The 16,588-nt window shown below is 40.8% G+C and overlaps 1 pseudogene; it reads right to left on the minus strand.

Moving 5' to 3' along the window:
* Positions 1–12,645: 12,645 nt before the first annotated feature.
* LOC119049516 (26S proteasome non-ATPase regulatory subunit 8-like) lies at positions 12,646–13,519 on the minus strand (annotated as a pseudogene).
* Between the last annotated feature and the right edge of the window lie 3,069 nt (positions 13,520–16,588).

The raw sequence follows: 16,588 nt of genomic DNA on the forward strand, positions 1-16,588 counted from the left end.
TGATACCCGATGACCCACACACTGCTGTCTGTGGCCCTGTCTTCTCACCTAAGCTGTCACCCTTTATTTTCTGACGGAAAGACATTTCTCCTTGTCTACTGCCGTGTTCTTATCTCCCCTGGTGGACGTCTTCTTACCTCGATGATCGAAACCGCTAAACTAACAGAGCCCAAAGTCATGGGGACAGGAAATGAACACTTTGTGCAATGGACATTTGGTTAAACTGTGGGAGGCATAGCCCGCATTTCCACTCCTTTGGTTCCTGGAGAGGAGAAAGTGCACCTTCTATCAGTCAAAGGTTTTTAGAGCATTTACCTCCCCCTGTAGGAGCACACCCAGCCTGACACCTCCGTACAGCGTGGTCCCAGAGCTGGCCACATCACCGAGCTCTCAGTGGCCGAATCACCGACTAAGGTCAGCACTAACTGCTACTGGGTGAGGGGATGCGAGACACGACCTGTGAATCCAAGGGGTGTCACGCTATCGACTCACAGTTATTCTGGCTGGAGCAACGCTGTATGGAAAATTCCTGTCACCCAGGTTGTTTCCACTTGCAGTTTTCAGTTGACATTGGCAGTGAGTGAGGCCTAGGCCCTCTAGGCAGGAGACTGAAAGATTTTTCTCTGGAGATCAGACCAGTCCACAAAGAAAGCCAAGTATAGCAACTCAGGGGTTCCTCCAGAAATGACCCAGCCGTACCACTTCATACTAAATCTCAGCGGTGACGTGTGCTCAGGTCTTTCAACCAGCTTTTAGTGCCCTACTGTTAAATACGAGCAACCTAACAACCGAGTGTCAGAAGGTTGAAGATTCCCATTAAAAACCAAAACAAATAAATACAGAAAAGAACATTTGAAGAAAATTGGAGAAATCCTATGGAAAAAAAGGTAAAAACCAAAATGAATAAATGCAAGAAAGAAAAGTTGAGGAAATAGCAACTAGGCAAAGGGAAAAACCTTAAAAACAAGAGAGGATATGATATTCATGAGGCAAGATGCAATATAAGAACAATATTCAGACAGCAAAAATATTCTTTGGAACTAAAATTATGGTAGCATAAATGAAAACTCAACAAAAGAGCTGGAAAACTCAGTGGGGGAAATCCACCGGGGGGGAGAGCAAAACAACCAAGTGCAGAAAATAAGAGGGAAGAGGCAGAAGATGATCCAGAGAACAGCTCCATCTGAATAATGGGAGCTCTAGACAGAGAGAGCAAAGAAAACAACTGAGAAAGCATCCGACAAGACAATTTCTGAAAATTGCCCAGACCTGAAGCTCGTGAGTTTTCAGGTTGGAAAATCTCCACGGGCACATATCACTAAGGATGAAAAAACACCATGGTCAGACACATTGCTGTGCAATTTCAGACACTGGGGACAAAGAGAAGATCCTACAAATGCCCAAAGAGAAAAAAAGAAGCCTCATACAAGGGATCAAGAATCAGAATGAGTTTTTTTAAAAAATTTTTTTGAATCCTCAGTGGCAATACTGGAAGGTAGAAAGCAATGGTGAAGTGGGAAAATTCTGAAGGAAAATGATTTCCAACCTAGAATTTTATACTCAGTATGCAAGCGGAGGTAAAAAAGACATTTTCAGACATGCAAGCTCTCAAAAAATTCCCTTCCTGTGCATCCTTTCTCATGAAGTTACTGCAGGTTGTGTTCCATCCAAACAGGAGATCTATCCTAGAAGACAAGAGAAAGGAATCTCCAATATGTTTGCCAAGGCTGATCCTATTTAGGAAGATGAAATTGATGGAATATGTTAATAAATTTAAACTGAAAGAGAGTTTGATTGAATTAGGGATTAGAAAATTAACTAAATGCACAGGCAACAATTATTATCTCCAAGGAGAGCAAAACTTCTTGCAGGAAAGGAAAAATGATCATAGTTGAGTGTGTCACTCTGTTCTGAGAGCACATGATCTCATTATAATATAAACACTACATATGTATTGAGTCACTCTACTGTGAGGGTGAGGAATGGGAATAGAGGGTGCATGTTGTGTGTTGGGTTGTGGCAGTGTGAGGAAAGACAACAGAGAATGCCTACAATTTAAAGAACATGACATAGCAATGCAAGGAGGCTATTTGGAGTGTGGAAGTACATAGGAAGAAAATCATCTGCAGCTGAAAGTAGCTATGTTTGAACAGATCATGTAGAACTTCCTGACTTCTTAAAAATGAGGGCAAAGAGTTCACTGATAATCTGGAAATTTTTTAGAGACATCATTTAGAACACTGCAATAATAATAATTATTATGATTTACCACGCCTTGTACATGGTGGATACTCACAATTGTCTTTGGAATGGAGTCTTTTAAAATGTGTCAGAAGTTATGGTAAGTCATTACTAGTCTGTAAGACCCTGGATATCAGGGATTGTGTCTTTCTTTATCTTTTTAATATTTTTGATTTTGAGAGCATGTTTATTAATGCTGAGGGACAGCGAGGGATTATTTCTTATACAGCTTTATAATTCGGGACATGATGTGGCATCATTTACATTTTAAACATTATTAACGTGTAGGATGTTTCACGTTTAAGTCTCGTGAAGAACGAAGTCAAATTCCTTTATATCATAATTAAAATAGAAACAATCCTGAGCTAGACATTTAAGTTGACAAATAAGATCTGCTTTTTTCAGTACTATGAATCTAAGCTCTGCCTATCAATCAAGTAATCAACCAAAACCAATGTTTTAGTACTGATTATGGGCAAGACAGATAACATAGTTCTTTCTTTCTTTAAAAAAATTTAATTTATTTATTGTTAGAGAGGGGAAGCAAGGGAGAAAGCAAGGGAGAGAAACATCAATGTGTGGTTGCCTCTCTTGCTCCCCCTACTGGGGGACCTGGCCTGCAACCCAGGCGTGTGCCCTAGACTGGGAATCAAACTGGTGACCCTTTGGTTTTCAGGCTGGTGCTCAATCCACTGAGCAACACCAGCCAGGAAAATAACGTTCTTTACTAACTGTATTACATTCTGTAGGGAAAGAACCTGAGAGTTCACTCAAAGTCACCCAGAAAAACAAGCAGCACCACCTCTTCTACATCAGATGATTTGCCCTAAACCAAACTTTTGTGATAAAGACACTCAGAGTAGGTGTAAGAAAAGAGTCAGAAGGGTTTATCCTACTTTAGATTAACTGGCAGTGTAGTTGTCCTCAACTCAAGTGTTGATGGATAAAAGACAAAAACTGGTGTGTCAATTCAGCTTTCACCATGTTGAAAGGGGATTAAAAATAGAAAGGAATTCTATTTAGGGTTAGACAGGGAAGGTTGAGATATAGAAAGAACTTTTGTAAAGAAGAGGGCTTGAGAGAGTTCCCTCCCCCCAAAGAGCCCACAGTCAGAAGCTGCCAGAAGAAGTGTGTCGCCTGCTTGCTTGTATTCCTGGTGTTTCAATTAGTCGCATGACCATCCTACATCAGCAGTCTTTAATCTAAAAACTCACAGCTCCAGAGAGTCAATATGAGATTATCCAGACACTATTTAAAGGGCCAGAGATCGGGGAAACAAAGAAGCCTCTTCATAGGAGGTATGTGAGTACTTTCCTAGTCCTTAGGCACTTGATCATTTCACAGAGTAGATACGGTATATTTGTCAAGTAAATCTCTTTCAACAGTCTCCTTTTCTCCATTTGTCCCCTCTCATTATAAATCGAGTTTATATTCTACACCTCCAATAGGCGGCAATTATTTTAAGTAGGACAATTGTACTACTTTCTATTCAATGTATTAATGTTTGTCTGCAGTACAGAATCTTATCTTGGATGGCTTAGGTTTAAGAAAACAAAACACCTCAGAAGAACATCCCCAGGACTTTAGGGACTACAACTATAATTGAGAAAACTTTTGAAAGAATGGAGTCTGGGAAACAGTAAGTACAAGAAAACCGCATTAATAATTACCTTTTAAAAATCTGTCATACAGGAGATAACCACAAACTTAAGAGGGCTTGTCTATTAGTGCCTATAATTTTAAGTTGATTTTCAGAGACATATTTTCCAGATGAAATCAGAAGAAGCACTCTACACTCTACATCTTTAGTGTTAAATGCTGCAAGATGTAACTTAATAATAGCACTTTGCATTTGCTATTCTATGCTTTCCCATAGATATTTGGAAATAGATAATGCAGGTATTACTATCATTTATAGACCGAGGAAACTAGGATGTGAGAATGTTTAAGTGACATGCCCAAGACCTCACTGCATCATGGGAGGACCAGAGTTCTATTCCATTGTTTTGTTCTTTACCATCTGCCGGTAGAAATTGTGTCTTTGATTAATTATAGGCATTGCCATTTCGTAATTCAGTATATAAAAACAAAACAAAAAATCTTAATGGGTTTGTTTCAGATCTCTCTGTAAGAGAAATAAACATCTAAGAAAATAATCCATGAGCATTGACTTGAATCACTTGACCACAATAAATGTAAGAACGTGAATGCTTAAGAGTTATGCAGAACACCTTGTCCATTACTGTTCTTAAGGTTTGTCTCAGGTAAAAAAGATTTCCATTATAATCCATTTCTTCTTGGCATACAATGTAGCCTTTGTATAACTACTTGTCTCCTCCAGAAACATTAAAAACAAAAGAGAGAATGTTTTTCTTGGGTAAATTACGGAAATGAAACAATGCTATATGATGAACAACAGTTAGAAGAATTCTAACTTGAAATGCCTACAGTTGTAAAGTTTACAATAGGCACAAACTATATTGTGGCCAAATAATTAAGATAATATGATACAGTAGCCATCTGTTAAAGTGATTTTCAAAACTTAATTTTAAATCAAAGAAACCACCATCCATCAAGGAAATACTTGTCTTAGCTTTCTTAAATAATATTATGAAATTGCTGTAGTGGAAAGTAGTTATTATTTGGGCCACCTGAATAGCTTCCCTGTATCTAGAGAATTCCTCACTTGAAAAATCTCGGTGGCAAGCAAAGGTCTTTCCCCTAATAGAAGTGGAAGATGTCGATACTTTCTCTGCCTCCCTTGCAGCTAGAGTACAGACATGTGACCTAGGCCTTTCATTCAGACATCTCTGCTGGGCCTTTCACTCACAGATGGATACCAGCAATAGACTGTTTCTCCCTCCCTCTGCCTTTCTCTTTCCCTGTCTCCTAGAGGCAGTAGATGTTACTGCAAGCAGAAGTGGCCAAAGAGTAAAGTGTGTTGTCTAGAGCTTGATGTCCATGGCGACCAATGTAAGGTGACAACCTTGTGACAATTTGCCCAGCACTTTCCCAGTGTTAGTATGGAAAGCTCCAAATCTCTGGAAGTCACTCAGTCCCAGGAAAAACCAGGATCGTTGGTTACTCCAGCCAATTTTCTCATCAGATTAGTTCTGTGGGTGGTTTATCCCTGCTGCTTCTGTTCAAGCCTAGTTTTCCAGCTCTCCCAGCATGTCTGTGAGCCACACAATATCCCTCAAAAAACATTTATGTAAGTGTAAACCAATATCCTTTTCTTCAAATTGCTCTGCTTAAATCAGCAAGAGTTGGTCTCTATTGCTGCTGCTACTAAGAGCCTTGCATGAAACAGACACGTTCGTGCATAAGCATTTTGAAAACCTGTGTTTAACAATGATCCTATGAAATATACTTGTTTAATTTGGCTCATGGGGTTATATGGACCCTATTTGATGTTAGTGAAACCTTTTAATTTTATGAGAGATGCTGCAAAGCATTATAATGATTATTCTAACTGTAATTTTAAAAGCCTGAGATATTTCTGATAGTTGAGACTCTCATGAACCGTTTCCTCCTGATAATGAGGTAAACAAACATCGAGAGAATATAAATCACTTAAAAGTAAAGTTGCTACCAGAACATCTTCAAATTTCCCCATCCCATCCCACCCTCCTAAAATTTGCAAATGCTTATTTTTCTACAGATGAAGGATTTTAAAGTAAAAAAAATTTTTTTCAAAGGAAATGGCACCTCACCCCACCCTTTCATTTTTGGAGCATATGTAAAAAATCCTGCGTTGTTTCTCTGATAGTTAGACATCCTTCTGAGCATACACACCTGCCATTCAGCTTCACCTTCATGACATCCTCATACTACTGCATTTTGATCTTTCGTTCTTTGGAGAGAAGACCTTCAGTGAGGATATTCCTGTTCACATAATGGTTATTAGAACATCATTATGTGAGTAGCACACCTTTACTAATGAAAATGGAAGAGACAAGAAGACGAATAGCAATAAGCACCCATAATTCAGCCACTGTGAGCATTTTGGTGTTCTTTTTTGTAAGCATGCATGTCTGTATCTATAGGGTTTTTTAAAAATTTGGGGTCACACTATACCTACTATTGCAGAACCTGCTTTATTATTAGTATTGAAAGTTTCTTCTCATGTATATGCACAGAAGGTATCATTTTAAAAGAGTCAGACTCTCACAATGTATAGAGATCATAACCTATCATCAGTGGACTTTTAGACATTTTCAGCTTTTATAAATGACACTATTCAAATGCTATATATGTCCTTGACATTTTTGTGATTATCCAAAAGTAAATATTAGAAGTAGAATTTTTACACCTGAAGCTATGCTCATTTTTGAGACTTTTGTTATGTTTTTCCAAATTGCTTCCCAGAAAATTGTCTCTTATTCTCCTGCTGGTCATCCATGAAACTGAGTACTTCCACTGTCAACAACACTGAGAATCGTCATTCTTTTTCATCTTTATTGACTTATCTTGCTTTTTTTGTTCTTGTTTTCCTTTCATTTCATCTTTAAGTCGATAAACGAAGAGATAGCTCGTGGTTCTATTGATTACTAGTGAGGCTAAACACTGAGATCTGTTTTTTAGCTTTGTAGTTCTTTTTTGGATTATCTGTCTCCATCAAGTGCCCACTGTCTTTACTGTGGATATAGGAGATTAACCACCGAATCCTGCATTTTCCAGTGCTGGGCAGCCAGCTCGGACTCTGAACTCTCACCCCACACCTCCAGCGCTGCACACCTCCAGCGCTGCCATTATCTGATTTGTCACTATCACCTGGCTACTTGGCCTTTACAAATGACTACCTCCCTGAATAGGTTTCTTTTTTTTTTTTTTAATATTTTATTATTTATTTATCTTTAGAGGGGAAGGGGGGGAAGGAGAGAGGGAGAGAAACATCAATGTATGGTTGCCTTTCGTGCGTCCCCTGCTGGGAACTGGCCTGCAGGGAACCGGCCTGCAACCCAGGCATGTGCCCTGACTGGGAATCGAACCGTGATCGTGTGGTTCACAGGCCCGCACTCAATCCACTGAGCTACACCAGCCAGGGCTGGTTTCTGATGTTCAACCTCAACATGTCCTTCCTCAAGAAGTCCCCTGACTTTAACAATTTATTTCTGTTTACCCCATGAAGTCTCATGCTAATATTGTACTCCTTATTTTAACTATAGTTGTTTAGGAATTTATACTTTGTATAGAAAGAAGTCCAGCCCTGGCTGGTGTAGCTCAGTGGATTGAGCTCAGGCCTCTGAAGCAAAGGATTGCGGTTCGATTCCCAGTCAGGGCACATGCCTGGGTTGCAGGCCAGTTTCCAGCAGGGGACGCACGAGAGGCAACCGTACATTGATATTTCTCTCCCTCTCTCCTTCCCTTCCCCTCTAAAAATAAATAAATAAAATCTAAAAAAAAAAAAAAAAGAAGTCCAGCAGATAGTACCAGAATGCGCTCATTGTAATTGGTTTTCTCTTTCGGTTAAAAATATTATCTCCCTTTTTAAAAAAGAAAAACACATGTTTTGGTTTTCTCTTCTATTTGAGGAACACAGGCACTATCGAATGAAATCGTTTCAATGCTGGTGTTTGCCACAAGCTGGGAGTTTAGAGGAAGTCAATCCGTGCCTCTGCAGCAGCTTTGCTGCCCCTCCTGTCTGCTATTACCTCAAAGTCCATCCTCACCCACTTCTGCAGCCTACCTGCTGGGCTGTTGCTGAAGGCTGTTAGTATCAGTCACACCAGAGAGAGGCGAGTGGGCAGGAAACTCTTCAGGGCCTCTGGGCTGGCTTTTCTATCTCAGCGCTATTTTTAACGCTCTGCAGTCAGTGCTGATGACATTAGACAATCGCTGAGTCTCAGCGCGCTCGGTCATGCTTTCTCTGGCTCAGTCCTCTCCCGCCTTTGAGCCTTCTCCCAAGCTGCCCACTTACGCCCAGAGTGACCATATGCTCCCTTCCTCTGGAAAGTCCCGATTTCAAATATCCGTCCTGTTGCCAAATCAGATGTCGGACCATATGCTTCATATTTTCTTTGGAGAAATACATTCACTTACCTATGTTCGAGCTCATCAAGACTTCTATTGATTTTGCTGGACAGCTTACAAGAAATGTCATTAATCCAAAAATGCAGCTCAGCTGCCGGACAGAAAAAAGAGTACTCAATTTTATCTAAATAAAATTCTAAAAAAGTAGCTACTTTGTGTTTATTAGTACCGGCTAGTATTGCTATTGTCCTAATAAGGACTTTAGTTTTTAAAGCATAATGTACTGGAAAACTGCGCTAATTTTCTCCTGGTTAAACATGTCTCTGAAAAGCCTTGGCTGTTTGAATCCTGACACTGTAACAAAGGTTACAGAGGGTGCATCGGAATTTCCTACAGAAGCACTCCAACCTAACAGGTATGATTTTTCGGAGTGAAGTACCAGATCACTAAGCAGAAATTTCAGACGAATTTTCACCGGTTAGATGGTTCTTGAAAACCACAAGGGTCAGGGAGTGGAAAGGGAGACGGCATTTGTGAAGAGTGTTCTTTAGAGAAAGCTGTGCTGCGGATCTTACACCCCCCTCACTGGGGTGAAGGGCGTGAGGTTGCTTGCTCCTTCACCTCTGGCCCAGTGAGTGGGCATTCTTACAGGATCATGCAGGGAACAAGGACGGGAAAGATGGGGTATAAAGGGCTGATGTCGGACTCTCCACCCAAGAAAATCTAGAGGGCCTGGCAGGTTCCTGTTATTAGACAGGATTTACCCAGAGATCCTGGGACCAGGGTTTGTCAGGACAAAGGATGTGTAATGCATCCCCCAGACCACAAAAGGGGAAAAGAGCCAGTCCAGAGATCTTCCTGACACCACCCCAAGGGAACTGCTTGAGCTATCTGATGAGTTTTAATAGAAAAAAACCACATGGTGTGGATATAAAAAAAATCTGAGGCTACGGGAGAAGTGGCAGCCAGGGAGACACGGCCGAGTCACAGGAGTTGTTGGAGGAGTTGCAGCTTCAGTGGCACGGGAGCCTCAGAGGAACTCACACAAGCTCCCGCAAGACAAAGGGTCAGCTTTAAACATCTGCCAGTCCCAGACAGGCAAGACCTTCCTGCCGGCTTTGCCCTATGTCCTCCCTGTGCTCCAACCAGAGACTCTAAGAACAGCAGCTACTGAGTGGAGGAGGAAGTCAGCAGGAAAGAGAGAGACGGCCGACCACCTGCCTTTTCTCCAAGGCTTTCCTTTCTAAATGTCCTATGGAGGCTGAACTTTGTGATTTAAAGTGATTGTAAGAATAAGTGAGCAGAAAAGTCATGAAAGTAGCTGAACTTTATGTCTTGGGGCGGGGTGGGGGAGGGGAGACTCACCCTTCTGAATTAATTTCTAAGAACAGTTAGGTTTTGACACCAGCTCATTGTAACAAATACACAGACTTTCCACTGGATAGTTGGTAAGAAGCCTTTCAGACCTTGTAGGAACGAGTCTTGGAGGGAAATAAGCACTGCAAGCCCAAATGTATAAAATAAAATTTTGCCGTTCCTGTATTAGGTTCATTCACCTGTCGCTACAGCAGAGTCCTGAAATAAATGAATGTAGAATATTCAAACTCTACTTTCAGTAAAAAGATGGTTGCACCAAAACATACCTGTTAACTACAGTGATCAAGATAAAACAGTGACTGCAATTCTTGTACAGCTTTCCTGTATCATCTATTCTTTTAGGTATGATGGGTCCAGATAAAGAATTTAAATTTTAAGGGGATTACATTGTTATGGAATTGGTATAATTCTCTACTCCAACATCACATGCATCCACTAAGAAGGAGCATGACCCTAAAATGAGGTTTAAGGGTAAGAGCAATGGTTAGAATTAGGTTTGGCTACAGTGAGTAAAACCAAAAATAATACATAATAATAGACTAAACGTATGAGGTTTCATTCTCTATAAAAGAAGTCTGGAAGTTGAAATTTCAGGTGGGTCGGAGGTTCCGCACAGTCATCTCTCCTCCATTCCTGTGGGGCCCTCTTGTACCCTGGGTCAGATGGTCGCTAGGTTCCCCCACCCTATCAACGTTCCAGGTATTGAGAGGGAAGAAAGAAGGGCCCATTCCTTCTCCTTGAAGAAAATTTCTGTTATTTTTCTTTTGCCAGAATGCATGACTGCAATGGGGTGGGGGGCAGGAGTTATTCTCAACTGAACAAATTTGGGTTCTGTTACTAAGATGGGATGAGAAAACGAATGTAGAAGCAAGCTTTTAGGAGTCACTGGCATAGAGACGGAAATACATTTCTTCGACTATGATGGCTAGGTCAACACTCATTGCTAATACATTAGAGTTATTAAAGAAGATGATTGCTGTATATAGGTATTATTGTCTTTAAAAGCTTGCTTTCTCTTTGTAGATAACATTTTTGTCCCTTGCAAGCAGAGAAAGACTAATTTATGATTAGTTATCAGGAAACTCAGTAATTTGTTATATTAAAGTTCACTATTTCATTGACAAGAGAACCATCTCAGTAATTCTAAAATTTGTGAATGTATTATTCATTCCATCATTTATACAACAAACATTTACAGAATGTTTAGGACTGGGGGAAAAAGACATGCTTTTTGTCTTTAAAGAACTAAAAAATAATGGAGATTGTCACAAGAAATTTTAAGTGTAAGCAATTGGTATAGCTGCTCTAAAAAATCTATGTATTAGGTATTGTGGGGGCACAGAAGAGTGAGGTATTAATTTTAGAAAAAGAGACTGAAGGGTGTATATCCAAGATAAGGCACAAAGTGATGATGGAATTCAATTAAAAATTATGTATACCAAATAGCATGGAGAATAGCACAACAGACATTCATTTACTCACCATCTACCTAATAAAATAAGATATTATGAACATATAATCACAGGGCACACTTTTTACTAAAAATAATCCTCAAACCTAAATTTTGATGTGAAGTTTGAAATGATTAGCAATGATATATATGTGTATCGTCATCAAATAGAAGAATTACAGAGTCATAAGCATCTTCCTGAATGTGGAAAAATGTTAGAGGAAGTGTTAGGAATCTTTTAATATATTCTAAAGCAACGGTGTCATTTAATAATTCACAATTATTTTTACGTTAGGTAGACTGTCATAGAACTTAGATACAAATCTTTTTTTTTCTTTCTAATTTGCAGGGTTTTTTTTAATGTGGCAAAGGGAAAAGGGACGAAAAAAATGTCTTGTGGGAGGGGAAGGGCATGAATTTCCTTTGACTCTGAAGGAATGGTGGTAATTTTCCTGGCTTTACTCTGCAAGTATTTGTCATTTTTGAAGTCTTTTTTTTCTGCAAAACATATGTATTTAAGGAATATTTCTTATATGTCCAAAGTCTAAATTCTAGCCCTGTGGCAAGTACTTCAAGGGAACTTGGGGCCACTGCCAAGGTTATGGTTGTGTGCCTGGTGGAGGGAATGTCTCAGGAGCAACAACTCTGCTAAAATGGTCTACATCATCTCTACTGGAGGCAGACTCCCTCTTCAGCTACGGAGTTTCTTTGTATTGTCCCAAAATAGACTTCCTTTTCAACAGTTTCTTTACATTGCTAACAAGGAGCTCCTTTCAACCGTTTTTTGAAGATACTGTTTAAAAATTAATCTGATTCATATTAACCTGGGGAACAAGGCTGACACAGGAAGACTTTCTACCTTTCCCAGAATCTGTAAGTGCTTAGATGATACCTAGAGAATGGAAAAACAGATGCTGCCAATCTCAGTATTTTGAAAGCAAGAAAGGGCAATATATCAGGTCCTAGAAAAAGGAAAACACAAAACGGGGCAGTGGAGGGAGCTGAGGCCAATGATCTGCTCAAGCCCAGTGGGTCCTGGAACTGGATACTGGAGACTGAAATACACATGGGGAAGAGGGGAGTGGCCACACACTGAGGACTGTTCAAGCTGAGGGACTGGCACATGAGGACTCATGCTATTTTCTCTGCTTTTTATGGGCTTAAACACTTTTGTAATAAAAAGGTTAAAATAAAACAAGTCCTGGGTGCCATCCCAGAGTTAGTGAATCTCTCGGGTGTTGAGCATGCAGGTCTGCATGTTTTATAAACGTCCGATGTGATTTATGATGTGCAGTAAAGTGGATCACTGCCCCAAACCAAAGGGGACTGGTGGTGAGATGCATTTCAGACACCTGCCACAAGGGGTGGGAAAAACAGTTTTAGTAGGTATCCTTTTCATTTCTTATCAAAGTACAAAAGTAGGACATTGGCTAGTCGTCTTCAGAGAGACATTTACGGCTCTGCCTGCCTCTTCTACTCCTAGGAAACTTTCTTTTCTTTTTCTTTTTTCTTCCAGTATGTCCATCCAACTTTATTGGAGGAAACCCTGTACTACAACTGCTTTCACTAATGCAAGCCCTGCTCCACCCCAGTGCCTGCTGGGCTCAGATGGTCATCTCCAGCCACTGAACATACTCCACGACCTGTTTGGCTAGCTCTGTGGAGGGGATGGTAGTATCTTCTGGCTTCTGCTGCTGGCTGGCAAAGCTGCAGTAGTTGTTGAGGCGTAGGACTCACCCTCACTTCTTGGTATAGTCTGTCATCTTTTTGGGTGTGTTGAAGAAGAGGACCCAGGTGGCCTCTGTGAAGAGAATTTTCTCATAGGCCTTCCTGATGCATCCAGCAATCTCATTTCTGATAGTGTCCAGCAGGTTGCCGATGAAGAAGGTATAGCTCTCGGCAGGGATGTTGCCTTTGGCCAGGAATGCCTTGTTGTAGCTGCCCTCCATTAGGTATTGCTCAAGGGACACAGGATGCTTGATGCATACATCGGTCTGTATGTCCTTGGCAGACAGCCGCTCCAGCTTGCTGTGGAACTCAGCCACCCAGTCCTGAGACAGCAGGAAGAGGAGGTTAAGGCCCAAGAGCTGGTGCATGTATGCTGCTGACTCAGGGAGCTGCTCCCCGTAATTGAAGTAGCAGCATTTGAGCTGGGCCATGTAGCGCTGGGAGGAGGAGACATCCTTGCATAGGAAACTCCACTGGGCCCAGATCTCCAGTATGCCACAGGCCAGAATGAGCTGCTGTTTGGTCAGTTTGGTCCCTGTGGTTGGTAGGAGTTGAGCTCCAGCAGAAGCAGCTTGAGACGTTCCAGCTCTTCACTGCACTTGCTAAAGCTGAGGCTTTTACAGGTCTACTCACCCTTGAGCTGCTGGCCACAGCCTGTAGGACCACACTCGGGGCCACTGAAGGCCTCAAGTTCAAGGAGCCCACAGCCCAGTTCAATGCTGCAACTACCATCTTCCTACTACTAGGAAACTTTCTCATCCCTATATACATATTGTTTGATTTTGTTCTTACGCAGTCTTGAAAGAGTGATTGTGATACAGATTCGGCTGGTCATAAAGGAGCGGTATGATTTGCCTGAATTACTCTGAATTTCAGCCCTACATAAAATTGTGAAATAGAAAAGTTTACTTTCTTTGTCTAGACTCCTCTTTGTTCCCTGTGTGATTCCTTCCCTCCTCTGATTCCCGGGATCCCCAGTATCTTTTTTCCAATCTTCCCTGTTTAAAAAAAATCAAACTCATTTATACAATATTATTGATTAGAGTCATGAAGCACTCATTTCAGGGAAAGTTCATTTAAATAGGGCACAAAATTTAATTCAAAATTAAAAAAAAAAGTGTAGCAATGTATTCTCAGGTAACCTAATCAAGAAAGGATTTTTGGGGGTAGTCAAGTTCAAGATCCACTAAAATTTTACCAAGTAGGTTGTTACCTATTCATTCCATTGAAAACATATTTTTAGAAAAGTTAGATAATGTAACTACAGCTTTTTCTTTTGTAACATAAGGTGAAAAATTTAGCATTGGTTGAAAATCATAAAAAGCCAATTTCAAACTTCCTTAAATAGCCAAGAAAATTTATTGGCTTGGGGAACTCACTAAATTCAGAGGAAGGGGTGGGCTTCAAACTGGGTTTAAACTCCGCCATCGTGTGTCAGCTTTATCCCCAGACTGGCTTCCCTCATAGTGGCAAAGTGGCTGCAGTAACTATACGACCCACATCCACCCACTACACCAGCCAGAGGAAGTGGGGGAGCACATTTCTTCTCCCAACAAACACAAGGTCTGGCTGTCCTTATGACTGGACCAATTTACACCCGCCTTAGTGTCTGTTCATGAATACTCAGAGTTAGGTGAGAACGAGATTAGGCTGACTACGTACATCAGTTGGGACCTGTGCCCATTTGAGTCATTTGCTGTGTGACCAAAAATGGGGTTTTATGGAAAGTAACCTCATGGTGATCTAATCGTAAATTCCCAGTGGGCAGGTCATGGTGGGTTGTCATGCCCCAGGCCTATAACTTCTTTAGTGACAGGTTTTTAAGCCAGCCCTGTCCTTCTTGTGCATGTTGACACACCTTTGAAATGCCACATAAACTTGACTATCCTTTTTGGGTTTTTTTGGTAAGTTTGACTATCTTATAACCATCTAATCCCTTGCTTTCTCCCACCTTCATGAAATCTTTCTACACTCCTTCCTTCATTGCAAGTGCATTAAAGACATTGTAAAACTTTTATTCTCCAGAGCATCTGCAATCTTACTTCCTGACAACTGTTGCATGTTTGTCTCAAATAAATTCTTATAAAAATTCTTTACAGGTTTGGATGTTGGTACATCAACTGCTGCCTCATAATTCAGAGAAATAGAAACACATGCTGGGGAGTCAACTAGTAATGTCTGTTAAAAGGCATTATAATATTCCACCCAGTAAATACCATAATTTACAGTCTTCCATTTTTGTTCAGTGTTTCAATTTCCCCAGTGTTGTTACATTTATGATATTTTAAATCAGGAATTGTAGACCTACACAAGGGAAACAGGACAGTGTATGGTACAATGGGGACTAGAGAAACTGTGGGGAGAGAGTGCGCATCCTACAGGTGATTGTCACCAGGTGAAAACCTAAGCCCACTGTTACCAAGTTTTCCATGTTGTGTAAAGAGCAGCTTGGAATGCATGCAAGACCTTCTGACATAACTTTTACAAGCACCATGCAGGTGCTTAAACAAATATGTTTGTGGGTTAGATCTGGACTTAGGCCACCGGTTTCTGTCTTGGTATGAGTCATGCGAGAGTATTTTATAACACCCTCCCCCCAAAGTGAGAACTTAAGTCCTTTCGTGGACCTGGGCTGCAGGGATGTTTTTAATGCAAAGGTAGCCATGGTGGGGAGAAAAGTGAGCAGCGCACTTTGTGTGAAGAACGTTGTTTTTAATTCTTTGGCATGTACGTGGAATTGTGTTTCTTGTGGTGAGGATGTTTGCACTAAAATCACCTTCACCCTCTCTTATCTGGGTTCTCTGGTGACTTGCTGCCATCTAGGTTCTCTTGTGACATCTCTTATCTAGGTTCTGTTGTGAGAAACAGTTCAGTTTTACTGAATGACCCCTGGTGATTAGAGGTGTGACTTGGGGCCACAGGACAAAGTTTTTCTTTCCCTTGTAACAAGCTGGCACATGGATTGACCCTTTAATTGTGACTTAGATGTTATGCTCCACTTTAATGGAAGAATTAAACAGCTAATGGTGGCCGTTATTATTGCTGTCAGAGACATGAGGAACTGAATTTGTGGAACACTATTTATTTTGGACTCACCATTTAAAATATTTATTTTTATTTTGGCTAAGTTTTTTACTGAGTGCAGCTAATCACCATAGTGTTGCCCTTTTTGTCAAAAAGCTTCTCTGTAGTTAGAAGATATCAGAAGGCAGAAACTACAGCTTTCTCATGTGGGGACTTCCTCGTGGTACCCAGAGTAACTTTACCAGCTCTTTATTCAGTAGAGCCTCAGTACCGCTTGTTGGTTGATTTATTAATAGATACTGCCTCAGGAAATCATGGGGTACTTGAGTTATTCTAACCCTAACTTCATTAAATATCTAACTGCCAGAATTTGAGTCAGGCCTAGAGCTAGGTGTATGCTTGAGATACAGAGGCTAATAAAAGGCCCAAGGTAATTGCCACACTCCATTCATCCTGTAGACATTTAAATGAGGAAACAGAACCTGAGAGAAAGCGCCTGTGGACAAACATTTATTTCTCAGGGTAGCTTTTGCATCTAGGTGGGCAAATGAGTGCGGGGGAATTGAAGTGGGACAGAAGGGAGACTTTTAAACTACAGGAGTCATTGCAGAGCTTAAATCGTTAGACGCATACTTAATTAAGTCTTGCTGCATATCTCCACTCGTTCCTGCAGTAACATTTATGGAGTCCTTCCTATGAGTCGGGCACTGTGCTAGGCTTCGGGGAAGATACAAAAATGAATGACGCAGGTTCTCGAGGATTCTCTAGTGGGATAAACTATTGCACAGATTGACC

The sequence above is a fragment of the Artibeus jamaicensis genome, unplaced genomic scaffold (genome assembly GCF_021234435.1).
Source record: "Artibeus jamaicensis isolate MK-2021 breed Jamaican fruit bat unplaced genomic scaffold, CSHL_Jam_final contig_327, whole genome shotgun sequence".
NCBI lineage: Eukaryota > Metazoa > Chordata > Mammalia > Chiroptera > Phyllostomidae > Artibeus > Artibeus jamaicensis.